This window comes from Macrobrachium rosenbergii, chromosome 4 (assembly GCF_040412425.1).
Source record: "Macrobrachium rosenbergii isolate ZJJX-2024 chromosome 4, ASM4041242v1, whole genome shotgun sequence".
NCBI lineage: Eukaryota > Metazoa > Arthropoda > Malacostraca > Decapoda > Palaemonidae > Macrobrachium > Macrobrachium rosenbergii.
In genome coordinates, this window is record NC_089744.1 from 8,847,501 (window position 1) to 8,860,925 (window position 13,425).

The 13,425-nt window shown below is 36.4% G+C and overlaps 1 long non-coding RNA gene across 1 annotated transcript in view; it reads left to right on the plus strand.

Moving 5' to 3' along the window:
• The window catches only part of LOC136830420 (uncharacterized), a 37,469-nt gene extending 24,552 nt beyond the window's left edge, over nt 1-12,917 (plus strand). Inside the window, exon 2 of the long non-coding RNA XR_010850646.1 lies at nt 9,830-12,917. This is a non-coding gene — a long non-coding RNA (uncharacterized lncRNA). The remainder of the gene's footprint in view (nt 1-9,829) is intronic.
• Nucleotides 12,918-13,425: the final 508 nt, after the last annotated feature.

The window sequence follows — 13,425 nt, forward strand, 5'->3', positions numbered from 1 at the left end:
GTTATGAGGCAAAGGGATTATTCGCGAGTTTTAAATCGCTAACTTTAAACAGCGCTAATTTTTATGCTTCCACGGCCCATAACTTGGGCAAAGGCTATAAATAGATGCTCGTTCAATGTTATGACGGGATAAGCAGACAAATGAAGAGTGGACTGGGACAAAAATAGATTTCTTAGAAGAAAATAAAACAAAAGGAGAAATGAACAGAATGATACAAGTGAGGGGCATGATTGCTTACTGAGGCAGGTCACGTTTTGTGGTTTACAAAGGTGGCGTTAAAATCACAAGGGCAGGAGTCTATGACTCGTGATTCATTAAAAGTAGAAAAACAGAAAAATAAATAAGAGAGTAAATGATATTGGCAGAAGTGCCAATGGTAATAGAGTGAGGTATTTATTGTGTATGTAGGGATTTATCATCCGTTGCCTATAGTCTACGGCCTGGACTATATCTCAGCCCAAGCTGGAAAAGGGAACCCAAAGGGCACGACTCCTTCAGGAAGAGCTGACATGCATGCCGTGCCAAAGTATGGGCGCAAGGGCATGCCACTTCCCACTGTTATTCTTACTGCTTTATAACAAAATGATTTATGCATTTTGAGGGGAATGGTATCCCATATTTAATTGCCTCTTGTGGTGATAATTTAAGAAAAGCTTAAAGGAAAGATCAACAGAGAAGGATAAGGGATAGAAGTTCCAGAGGAATGGAAGAAGATAGTGGAGGGCCTTGATATCTTCTTCTGGATTAGAGGTGCCAAGACCTTCGAAAGATGAAGGGGTGGCACAGGTGCCAGGAGAGCTCTAGAGCTCATTGTAGACTACCTGGAATTTCCCACGCCCATGGTAATTCCACCACGAACCTCTCCTACTTGGACAGTCGTCCTCGGCTGGGGAATCGGAGGGCCCGAGGTTGGAGGGCAGCATGGGATGCCACCTGGGTCAGCTGCTGCAACAGCTGACACAGGGATCTTCTTCGCTAGTTCTACCATGATCCGCCGCAGTTCTTGGAGTTCATCGGCCAAGTGAGAGATGGCAGAATCCTGACTTGCGATCGTGTCTGTGACGGACTGAGGCAGAGGGGAGGCGGTCAGGGGGCCGCCACGAGAGGCTTGAAGGTATCAATGACCAGCTCAGGCACGGGTTGCGAGGCTGCACCTTTAGGTGAGCTTCTGCTGTGGTTGAGAGGAACCGTCTGCTTAAGGGAGTGGCACCCAGCCTCTTATCTTTGCCCTTTTCAACCGTGCCATCTAAATATCTGTTTCAGGTAAAGGAAGGGGACAGATCGAAATGTTGGTAAATCATGTGTGTTTTGATATCTAGGTCAACTGGCGTTGGCTATGCAGCAACAATTCTATTGTTAATAAACTAAGGGCAAATTAAGTGGCGGCTGTGCAAGACTTCTTGTAACTTCTAATAACCTATATATATATATATATATATATATATATATATATATATATATATATATATATATATATATATATATATAAGACTGATGGCTCAGTCTGTTACAGCAGCAGCTTCGGACTTGTAGAGGTCTGAAACTGGTTCAATCCAAAGCCGGATGATCAGAGAGGCAGACACTTTGCTATCCGTGTAGACATCCCAGGATTATATATGTAATCAACGGATAGGTTTGCTTAAAAAAGCAAATGGATGTTACAGACTAAATACACACACAAAAAAACAAAGCCACTACAACACCTTCTAAAACATAACAAACATCTCACACGTCTCGAACTCTCGCAATACCCTGCAATAACTTCGCTGCTGGGAAGAAAGGGCGTTTGGGTCTGGTATGATACATGAAACATACGTACCGGGTCTGAGCGATGTCAGGCAGGATTTCGAGACCACAGGTCTACCCCAAAGCCAAATCAAAAAGTCCTTCAAAAGATCTGGCATCGTGCTTACCCCATACAAAAATGGGAATAAAAGCATGTTAAAAGAAAAAGATGGGATATATAATATATATATATATATATATATATATATATTATATATATATGTATATATATTATATATATTGATATATATATATATATTATATATATATATATATATATATACACACACACACGCATTGAATGCCAGTTGGCTGGAATTTATGCATGTGTAGATAATTTTATTACGCCTGTTTGTGCATCCGTAAATAACTTCAGTGTGCATGTATTATACTGTATATCATTCTTGTTGCTGATTCTTTGTACTTTATCATGCTGAACGGCAAAATGTAAAAATAACAACGTTTCTATATAATCGTTGCCATATATTTTCTTAGAAAAAAAAAATTATCTGTAATCTAACGGCAATTGCTCAATTTTATTCTAATAATACATATATCTTTATTTTGTGTGTTTTATAGGATTTTTATTCAGCTTTCTAATGCCATCTTTATTTTTTTCTATCTTTATTCCTTACTTAGGTAGGAAACGAAACGTCAACATAAGTAGGTTGGAAAATTTCTATGTCTGCTATTAGACAACAAATCCTTTACTTTATCAAGCAGGCTAATCCTGACTCAGTCCCAAGAGTTCATGATATTAGAGCTGTGGCCACCTCCATTAACTACTTCCATTACATGAATTTCACGGATCTTACCAAATACACTGGTTGGAAGTCACCCTTGGTTTTCAAACGTCACTATTTGAATTCCTTAGCTCTTAAATTCTCAGCAGTCGCGGCAGGGAACGTTGTCCCTCCCTCTGGTACCCTTTCTGACTCCTAGTCAATTCTTCCTCCACTGCCTCAGTTATCCCCTTACAGTCATTTCAGTCAGGCGTGCCTTGACTTTCTCACCTGACCGTGTTATCTGTATATTTGTCTAATTGACACATTTATGTTATAATGTTTTCAATTTTGTATAGTTATTTTGTTTAAGTATATTTTTTTATATTGTCATGTTAATTTTAAGCTCCCATCAGTTTCATTTGTACATTATTGTTATTATTGCTAGCAATTAAAATTTTTTGGTGGACCTTTGGTCTTCTGTTCCCCTTACATTTTGTTATCTCTTGCAATTTAAGAATGATATTTATTTCTCTGTTAATTTTTCACCGGCTGACACGGGACCCGATCCAGAAAAGGGATTTTGACAAAGGAAAAATCTATTTCTGGAGAGGGGACCGTGTCACCCGGTGACCCACCTCTATCATGTGTTGTGTCCCCCCCATAGTAAACATCATTCTGGTGGGGTGATGCTTTCATGGAATGCGGCTAGCGGCGATTTGTGTACTGTCCGCGAGTGGTGCATGGGTTTGTAGCGGCACCTCTCTGTGGGACTTTTGACTTTGGGATCTCTATAGGATAAGGTTCCATGTTTTTATAGTTCACCCTTTTCCATACATGACTCCATCTAATGGAGCTCGCTCGGGGGGTAGTAACTCCAGCATTTCATTTAGCTTTCTCTGGTATCTAGCAACGGAATTACCTAGAAATAAGTGCTGAATGGACTTTTTCACCGGGTGACACGGTCCCCTCTCCAGAAATAGATTTTTCCTTTGTCAAAATCCCTTTTATAGCAAATGATTACTTCCACATGAAATTTCAAACATTTCTGCACAATTTACACAAAATACTCCCCAAACCTAATTATTATATTTTTCATGATTTCAAAAAATATCTATGATTTTCCTTAAAAATTTCATGTTCACATCTTTTTTTTTATTATTTTTAAGCTTGTAAAGATTTTCTGATTGCCTTAGGAAAAAATGCAATCATTTGCCGACATCATAAAACAAACCAGAAGCTTATATCAGTTATAGTTTGGATGTATCAATTTTTACAAAGAAACTTTTCCGCGCGAGCCCCACTTTTCCCTCCATGGCATAAGTCGTGTACCAGGTAGCGCTATAGGAACCCCCGTAAGCTCGAGAGGGTTAATATTAAGATATTGATTTTAATAATACAGAAGCTTTTCTTTAGTTGACATATCACCAAACAGGAAAACTTGAACAGAGTATGAAGTACACATATGTTATAAACTGCGTCATCTTTTCTTGCCCACCAGTGTCTCAAGTTTGTGTATGTGTGCATGAATACATGCATGTATACATTGTGCAGAGGCAAGTGCAAGTAAGAGGCAGCATTCAAAACTTACTAATTTATTCAAACAACAACAAACAGTTATGGTACATACAGCTGGAAAGCTGACATTGTAATGCTTGTACTAAGAATGAAGCATTTAACATAACATTAATATGAATGATAATATATGTGCAAAGGATGGGTGACATCTACTGTGTTTCTTGTATGCATGTGCCTGGCATGTATATCAGGACATGCTTCTTGTGAGGCGATCAGCCGGCCAGGTAAGATGGACAGTGTGTGGATCCCTACACCATCACACTGAGGTAAACTACAGTATGCACTATTGTGTTTTTGTTTGACTTTCCCTTTCTCTCCAGATTATTCTTTATTGCTATTTAGTATATGGTATGGTATACAAAAATTTACAAATCCTTACATTGTCCAAAATACCTTATAATCTATTTCAGTTTAAGCAGTCATATATCACTGGTTGAAACCTTGAAATCACTTGAGTGTGTTTATACATACCCTTATGCACCATGTTATGGTAACTACATTACTCCAGTAAAACGAGAACACTATTGGTTAGCAGATCTCGTACAGATTTCCCACCCCATCCTCCCCTTCAGGTGGATGGAACTTTGCCTAATGAGTCTTAACTGTTCTAGGTTTAACCTTTGGGTCACATCTAACTTTTGAGAAACGTGTAATGAAAATTTCAGCAAATGCTGCACAAAAGTTAGGTATTGTTTGTAAGGCCTTCAATATTTATAACTGATAAAATAAATGCAACCTGTTTTAGGTCCCTTTACTAGAATATTGTTCGGTGTGACTGTCTGCTTCTGCCAGGGATTTATCTCTTTTTAAATAGAGTGGTTCATGGTGGTAGGTTTCTGTTTCCTGATAGTAGCAGTTGACTTGAACCATCAACGGATGGTCTCTTGTTTGTCACTTTTTCATAAGTTGTATTTCAACAGGTCTTTCACATTCACAATTGATCCCTGATCCCCAATATCTGCCGAGAACAACCAGATTCGCTGAACAGCAGCACCAATATGCAGTAAGTGTGCCTCGCTGTCGAATTCACAGTTCCAGAGGTCCTTTATTCCTCACACCGTTGAACTGTGGAACAGCCTCCCAGAGGAAGTCGTGCAGTTGGATGGGTGGAGGGATGGATGGATACATGATAGCCTATTTAGGGCAAAAGCCCAGGCACTGGGACGTATTCTTTGGAACTCTTGAATTTCAAGTCAGTGGCTCCTATGGGCTTGTTCCATATGAATAGGTTTCATCTGAATAATATTATTACTTGCTGTGTGTTTGCTTGCCTTTCTCTTTCTCTCTCTGGCTTATCCTTGAAAAAAAAAAAAAAAAATCAGAGATAGAGAATTTCATCATTATATTTTTTCGTAATTTTATATAGTATAATGCACAATTTGGTTTTTATGTAGTAAACCATAGTTGATATTGTATAGTTCTGTATTGTAATGTATACAACACCCTATTGGATCTTTTTCTTGTTCATGCATTTTGATTTTCATAGCGTGTTTCAGTGTTTGTATACAGTACTGTGCAATGTATTCTGTATTGTTTATCAGCGTTGAGGTAATACAGCACTGTAGTAGGAACGAGCCACTCATTTTTTTACTAAAGGGTGGAAACTCTTAAAAACTTGAGAAATTCTAATGTACTCTGAGTCACAGTATATGACACAGCATTTTCTTTTATTATTTTGGATCGTAGCAAATGTAATACCATTTCTTCTGACTGAATCATTCACAAACAGCTTTACATGGCATTAGATTAAATGAGCAAGTTAATGATATATCTCAGGCAGAAAGTCTAGTTCTGCGAGTTAAACCATCCACGTATCCAATGCCGGATCATACCTGAAATTTGTCCCCAAAACCCTGGTTCAAGGAATTTAGAGTGAACTTCAATGGGAGTGTTTTTTGATGAGGGTTTTGGGCACAGAAATTTCAGGGATGATCCAAGATAGGGTACATGGATGGTTAACTTCCTTGAGATACGTCATTAATATGCTCATTTAATCTAATTTGGAAAGGCTTAGGTGATCTTGGCCCACTGAATCTGTGCATGACCAGCTTCTTTTAAGACATTTAAAGAAGGGTTACTGGGTGCAGGTTTAATTCTTGACACATCCCACAAACTCAACTCCTCCTTTTGCAAATCAAATGGTAATTTATTAGTACCAACATAAATGCAGGTGAGGTTTTAAATGTACATGTAGTAAGGTCCAGTGCAGAAGATATACTTCTACAGTTATACTCGAAGCCGAGACCTACTTTGAGAATTGTACAACTTTAATATTTTTGCATCTGCTTCCAATTAAGGGTAGATAAATGTTTCAACATATTCAGATTTCTTGTCCTTTAATTTCAGGGCATCAATGTGACTTAATCCTTTCAGTTTTATAAACAAGTTTCTCTTCCTCTTCATTAGGTGAAATGAAATAATACCCTTCAAAGTTAGTGTGTGCCACTAAGTACATTTACATCTTGGGAAATTGTATGACAACAGCCACAGATGTTGAAAATTACAATGGCAGTAGCCCCTAATGCTGCTGCCCACAACAAAATACAGTCCAGGAAGGCTAAAGAAAATGAAAAGAAATCGTAAACTATTTTTATTTACCACATTTAACTTCAATAGACTGGTTTTTCTACAAAAATGTGTATCTGTGACAAAAAATAAAACTGACTGCACTGTTACTTCTGGGAATTGCATTGATGAAGAGGCACCTAGTGAAAATACCTGATACATGTTGTAAACTGTAGCTGTAAAACACTTTTTGAGCAGCAGAGAAAATGGCTACAAGTTTACAATTTTAATATATATATATATCAGGTAAACAGTCATTGTTGGAAAAGAGTATGGTACACTTGTTTTTATCATACAGATCAAGAAAAACTGATAAATCTTACATCTTACATGCTTTAATAATGCTACCATTTGTGCAAAATAGCTGCAATCCTTCCTTTGGATTATGCTACCCTCAAACTAAGCAAAGAATGATTTTCAAAACCTACTTCCTTTGTAAGCTGTTGTGTATATATGTGCTAATTATTGTTGTATACTGTACTGTACATTTACTGAAATGTGAGGGAAACAAATAGATTTGCCAGGCCTTTCAAATTCTTGTGCATTAAGACAGTTGATGCACTAAGAATCAAACTTCCTGGAAGAATTTTGATAAACAGCAGTCTTAAATGCTACTAGTTTACAATCAAAGTGACATGTAACATGAAAAATAATGTCTGGCAAAGTATCAGGAATATCTTGGGCAATTCAAACAAATACTATATGATTACATTAAACAATTCTTAGACTGCAAAGTCTAATGTTATACAGTACAAATATTTTACACAGTCAGTCACAAAGTTCAAGTTATCTATAATTACTTTAAGAATGAAAGCAGAATATCATGGTAAGCTAATAGTTACATGGTAAATTCAAAACTTGATACTCGAATAACGGCTCAGTGCATCTATTACTGTGATGCAAGTTTTATTGCAATGGTTACCCATTTGCAATCCACTGGTTTGGTTAAAGTATCTCACGACAGTTATAGCTAGTAGACTGCAGAGTTAGCATTGTTTATTATTGTAACTTTGATAATGATCTGTTTCAAAACTAAACATAAGTTTTTTTTTAACCAGACCAAAGAGTTTAAAATAAACTCTTAAGGCAGTGTCACAGGAGCACATTTTCCATAATGGTTTAGCATCTTGCCACCAAACTTTTGAAAAGTAGTCGATAATGGATTGATCTATTCATGTAAAATAGCCTTAACTGGTCGCAGAAATTGAGTCATCTGTATTCTTGTTCGTCCATGATTACTGTAATCAACATCACTCCCTCGATTGTACGATATAAAAACTATTCCCTCTTGGTGTACGAATTTTGTTGGCAGGATGCTAAAATATGTTGGAAAATGTACTTATGTGACACTATCTGTAGAAGGTGGGGTTGAATGATCACTGAGGTTTAACGAAAGCCTAAAAGTTGGTGAGAAGGATTAGACCCGATTACATTATGCTTTGGAAAATCAGTTACACTTTATAAACTTAAGAATGCCAATCTTGGGTAAGAGTAAGGTTGCAAGAAAGCAAATTGAATTGTTACACTAACCCATATTAATTACCATTGTAACAGGTTATGCACAAAATGTAGTTAACCATAAAAACAGCCTAGTACAAATATTGCTCTCATTGAAAAAAGCCACATACAAATATTTCCATCATTAAAAGTAACCTTTGCTTATATGAAAAAAAAAAAAAAAAATTTTTTTTTTAATATTACAAACAAAAGTAATTCTGTATTAGTTGAGTAACACAACCAAGTAAAATTTTTTAAACTTTACTATTAAAACCAATGTTTTAAATTACCAAGATCTGTATCTCTTAAAAGTTATGTAATACAAATCAAATAGTAAATGACAAGTATATACTATGGATTAATTATATTCATGTACAGCACATTCACTGATTGATTACAAGGAAGTTAAACTAGATCATTGACTTCAATGTTCAACTCTTTCTTAAAAAGTTGGATTTCTAATAATTATGCACATTCTCAACAAATATATAAATGCATAATTATTAATTACACTTTAACAGTATAACCTTTTAAAAATGAAACAGGTCAAAATGATAGATGCAGCCAAAAATCACTTGTTCCAGCAAAGCTCTTGGGTATTCACCTTATACACAAAGCTGCTGTTGATTATAGTACCATTGTTAATTTAATCAGAATGTTTCATGCATTACATAAAAACTACAGTTGTCAACTTTTTGTATGGCATTCAGATATATGAATACAGTAGTATTTGTTATAAAGTCAGATCTTTTATATAACAGCATTTAATAAAATTATACAAAATATTTTTAATTTGGTTTGTTTCCATATAAATAGGTAAGTACATACAGTATTTAGAATTAAGAACATTTGCCTTTTTGTTGCAAATGTGCATTCTTATGTTAGGAAGCAGAATTTTAAAATTCAGGTTTCCCATGAAAATACCACCTCTGCTGCCTTCTTGGACACACTGGTTTTTGTTATTCACACACAAACAGTTACAGCTAAATGACACGAGTTGTTCCTAACCTTCACAGGATAAGTGCACTGTTAAATGTATACAATGTACTGTCATTTGTGAGTACATTATTCTTAATGTAATGTGAATTTAATATTGACTGGCTTCTTGTGCCTTAATTTTTGAAAATATGTAAGCATCAAGCACATTGCAGTATTGACAAATTACATATGACTACATAGCCACATCATGGTGGAGATGGGTTTGATTTTGATTCTAGGTACAAAACCTGAATTCAACAGGAACATGTATTACTGAGTCAAATAAACTTCACTCTCCTCATGGCTGAATGGATAAGTCTACTGAAGCCAACATAGTACAAACAATGGGGTAGGAACAATCATGTATAGCTCCCTTAGGTTGTTTAATTATTCCCAAGGTATTCGGTATTGATGGGTTATCAGTGGCTTATACTAAATTAACTTTTGTATTCATGGGAAAGTGAAGGTGTACACAGCTGGATTCATAAAACATCATCCCAACTATGGTGATATCACCTACAGGATCTAGCATTTAAGTCAGTATCAGGATGTTGTTAAGTGAATAAAACAACTATTGCCAGTGGAATTATACTCACCACCTCAAATAGCCATGGGTCTAGAAATGTACAGGGTGTCCATAAAGTCTGGGTACATAGGGGATTTTACTATCTATTTTATGTATTTATATTATTTTTCCTCCTCAGAATGAAGATAGCTGTCTAAAGAACGAATCGATTTGGTACTCTTAAGTGGACAAGAAGGATGGTCTTATCGCATAATTGCGGAAGAATTTAACCTTCGACACCCTGATCGGCAACATATTTGTTTTACTGCCGTCAGGAAATTGGTCAAAAAGTTTAAAGAAACAGGCAGTGTCTTGGACAAACCCCGTTCCGGACGACCAAAGACTTCAGACGAAACGAAAGAGGCTGTCTTGGCCAAAGTTTATGCTAACCCAAAGCAATCACTTCGTCGGACATCCACGGAGTTGGGTATTCCAAGGTCAACCGTCCACAAAATCCTGGGAGAGAAGTTTCATCCGTACAAGTTACAGATATTGCATCACTTAAATGAAGATGACCCCGATAGACGAATGCTGCCCCAATTATGTCAGTACCTCGATAACAAGGATAGTATTGCCTCTTTTGGCAATGTTGCAGAGGTAACAGGTGAATAAATTTAGATGTTCAAAGCCCTCAACTGCTAGGTTGGATGTACACGGCAATTCTGCTAAGATATTTGCAGGCTCATCACATCCTAGGTGCTATTTTCCAGGATTGTGTGAATGCTCATGTCCACAATTTGCACTGAAGCTGTTAATAAGCAGGTACAGATATTCTTTGAGAGTCAAGTTCCAACAACCTAGCAATGTGGAGGCCATGAATATGTATCAGCAATGACCCTAATCTCAATTTTCAGCAAATTTCATATTTAAGACTATGGGAGGGCCACACTGGTAACCCCAGAAACTGGGAGGAGGAACTGCAAGTCCTTGAGAAATTATTTATAACTGAACATGCTATCTTCCTCAAACAAGGATATTTGAAAAGAACCTATACATATCTACACCATAGGTTAATGGCTTCTAATCATGAGGTCTGCATATATCAGCACTGACTGCTAAATTGGAAATGAGCTAGCAAAGGGAATTTGAAATTAGAATTATTTGAGTTTTAACATTTTAGTAACCTCTCAATTAATTAACAGTATGAGATCCAAGGGGGGTAAAGATTTCAGTGAAGTAACAATAAATGGTTGTAAATGTGCTTAGACTAGCTAAGCTATCCCAAATTCCTTGCTAACCTTGTCTAGCCAATGTAAACTCATTAAGTAAACACCAGTACTGTACCGACTTAACAGAAATGTAAGCACAATATTTACCTCAAATACACCCATGAATAGCACTCAAGGAGGCAATATGCCCCACACAAGACCTGTGCCAACAGGTTAGCCTATCTGAAACTATGTATTCACAATCATGTCTTTATCACCTCAAGTGATTGTAGATAGCATTTAAAAAAAATTTTAAAGTAATGCTGTATACCTGTAACAATAAAGTAAAAAACAAACACAGCCAGTCTAAAAAAATGCAACTGCACCATATAATATAATACACTGCTAGACTGCAGTTTTCTGTAGTATGCTAACCCATTACAAGTCAGCAAACTGACTAACATTTTTTCCAAACACTAATGTTACTATCACTGTCCTGCATTCCAACAAAATTCATACATGCCTGCAGCTTTGCCCCTGCATGAAGTGTTTCCAGAGTTTGTCTGCAGTACACTTGAATCTCAACAATGGAAATAAATATGGAGATGGTTCAGTATTTCCAAAAATGGGAATAAATGAAGATGGTTCAATATTTCCAACTTGAAGATGTTCAGTATTTCCAACTTAAGTCTTGAAGAGTAAGGACTTCTGTCACTTGGCAGGTGGTATTGCCAATCACTGCACACAAAAGGTGCAAAACAGAAACATGATCCATGAACAAAGCATAGGTTATTCTAATAAATAGTTTAACCATACTACTAAGTTAACATTCTTAGCTGTCTAGTAGGGTTGGCCCAAAGATGTGGTTATTGGTGAATTACACTAGATCATATTTGACATTTTGCAACTCCTTAACCACATCCACAAATTCAACACCAGCTTGATCATGCTAAAGTCCTAAGGGCAAAAGTCAATGCGCAGATGTCCCATTTCCCTTCTACAATGCCCTCATGTCCATAAACTAATCACCAGAACAGTCTGAGGTCAAATCAGCATCCATGCAGTACTCTTGTGAGCTTACCTGGCTGAGTGAAAGGTTATTAAAACAATACCTCCCCTAACTAGTGTTCAGTTCACTGCACCTAATACTGTTTTATTAGCACTTTTGCCATTTTATGGAAAAAAATATTTTAGATTATTATATACTACTTATTCAACTTGAATGACAACAATCTGTAAATATGTACCTTTATGACTGTTAATACAAATATTGAAGTCAAAACTACTAGCAGAAGAAACCAATTCCAACTAGAACTTCAATAATTTAGGTAAAGCCTTTCAGATGATTGCCACTGTCCAGTGGGATACTAACAGAAGGTAACCTAAATGATAAAGGAATGGACAGATCTGATTTTCAGGATGTGATGGGTGGATATAAGCTAGAAGAAAGAACTATGAGCAAGAAGCAGTATTGGAAGAGAGATGTAAATAACATTCCAGAGTGGAGAATCTGAAATGGTAGATTGACTCTATTACAATGAAAAGTATGGATGGCATCAAAAAAGATTGTACTGTAATACAGGTTAAGTCCTTTTTCATAGTAAGGGCAAAATAATTGTGAAAACAAGAGCCAGTCAAAAGCATAAACCTGGTAACTGGTAAATGAAGGAAAAAAAAAAGGGGGGGAGGGGCATTTAATATGTTATGATATGTCATCACTTGTGAATCCTATTCCCGGACTGACCTCGGATTTACGACAGCAAACTGATAACGTCAGTAACAATAAAAAAAGAAAAACAGCCCCTTCCAAGATCGATGTGATGAAATGTATTTTATAGTCTTACTTATTGTTAAAATTCACAAGTTTAATTACAATCATTTTGATCACGTATATTTTTGCGTTTTACGGAATGTTTTTGTTGAAAACAATGTGTTAGTGAACTTACGGTCTTAATTGTCCCACTATTTTATTACCGATGATCTTAATCATCTCATATTTATATAACAGTACATTAATATAGATATTAATAAACTAAAATGAATAAATAACTAAAATAAAAAACATGAAAAAGAAAAAAATCTTACTCTTCATTTTGGAGACTCCACTTCATTTTCCTTAACAATTATGCAGTTTATGTCTCGGCCTAGGCATCTACATATGCGGCTGAATTAATTCTATCATTTTTATTAAGTTTTATTCTTCATTTTTCATATTTTACCATGAGCTTTAATTTAAACATTTCTACATTGGTTATTATCCATACTCTTTATAAAAATAATGAAATACAGTATATTTATAGGTATACAGTATATATATATATACAGGCAGTCCCCGGTTATCGGCGATCCGGTGTTATGGCACTTGTCTAGCGACGACAATAACTGGATTTTCAAAACCGATTCCTGGTTATTGGCGCTGATAACCAGGAATCAGTGCTATTATCGCCGATTTTTGGTTAGCGGCAATTTTCGGTTATCGTCACGCTGTCGGGAATGGAACCCCCGCCCCCCTTAACCGGGGACTGCCTGTATATATCGCCGGTTAAACCGGACTATCGGCTAAGACGGACACCCTGGCCCCCCAATT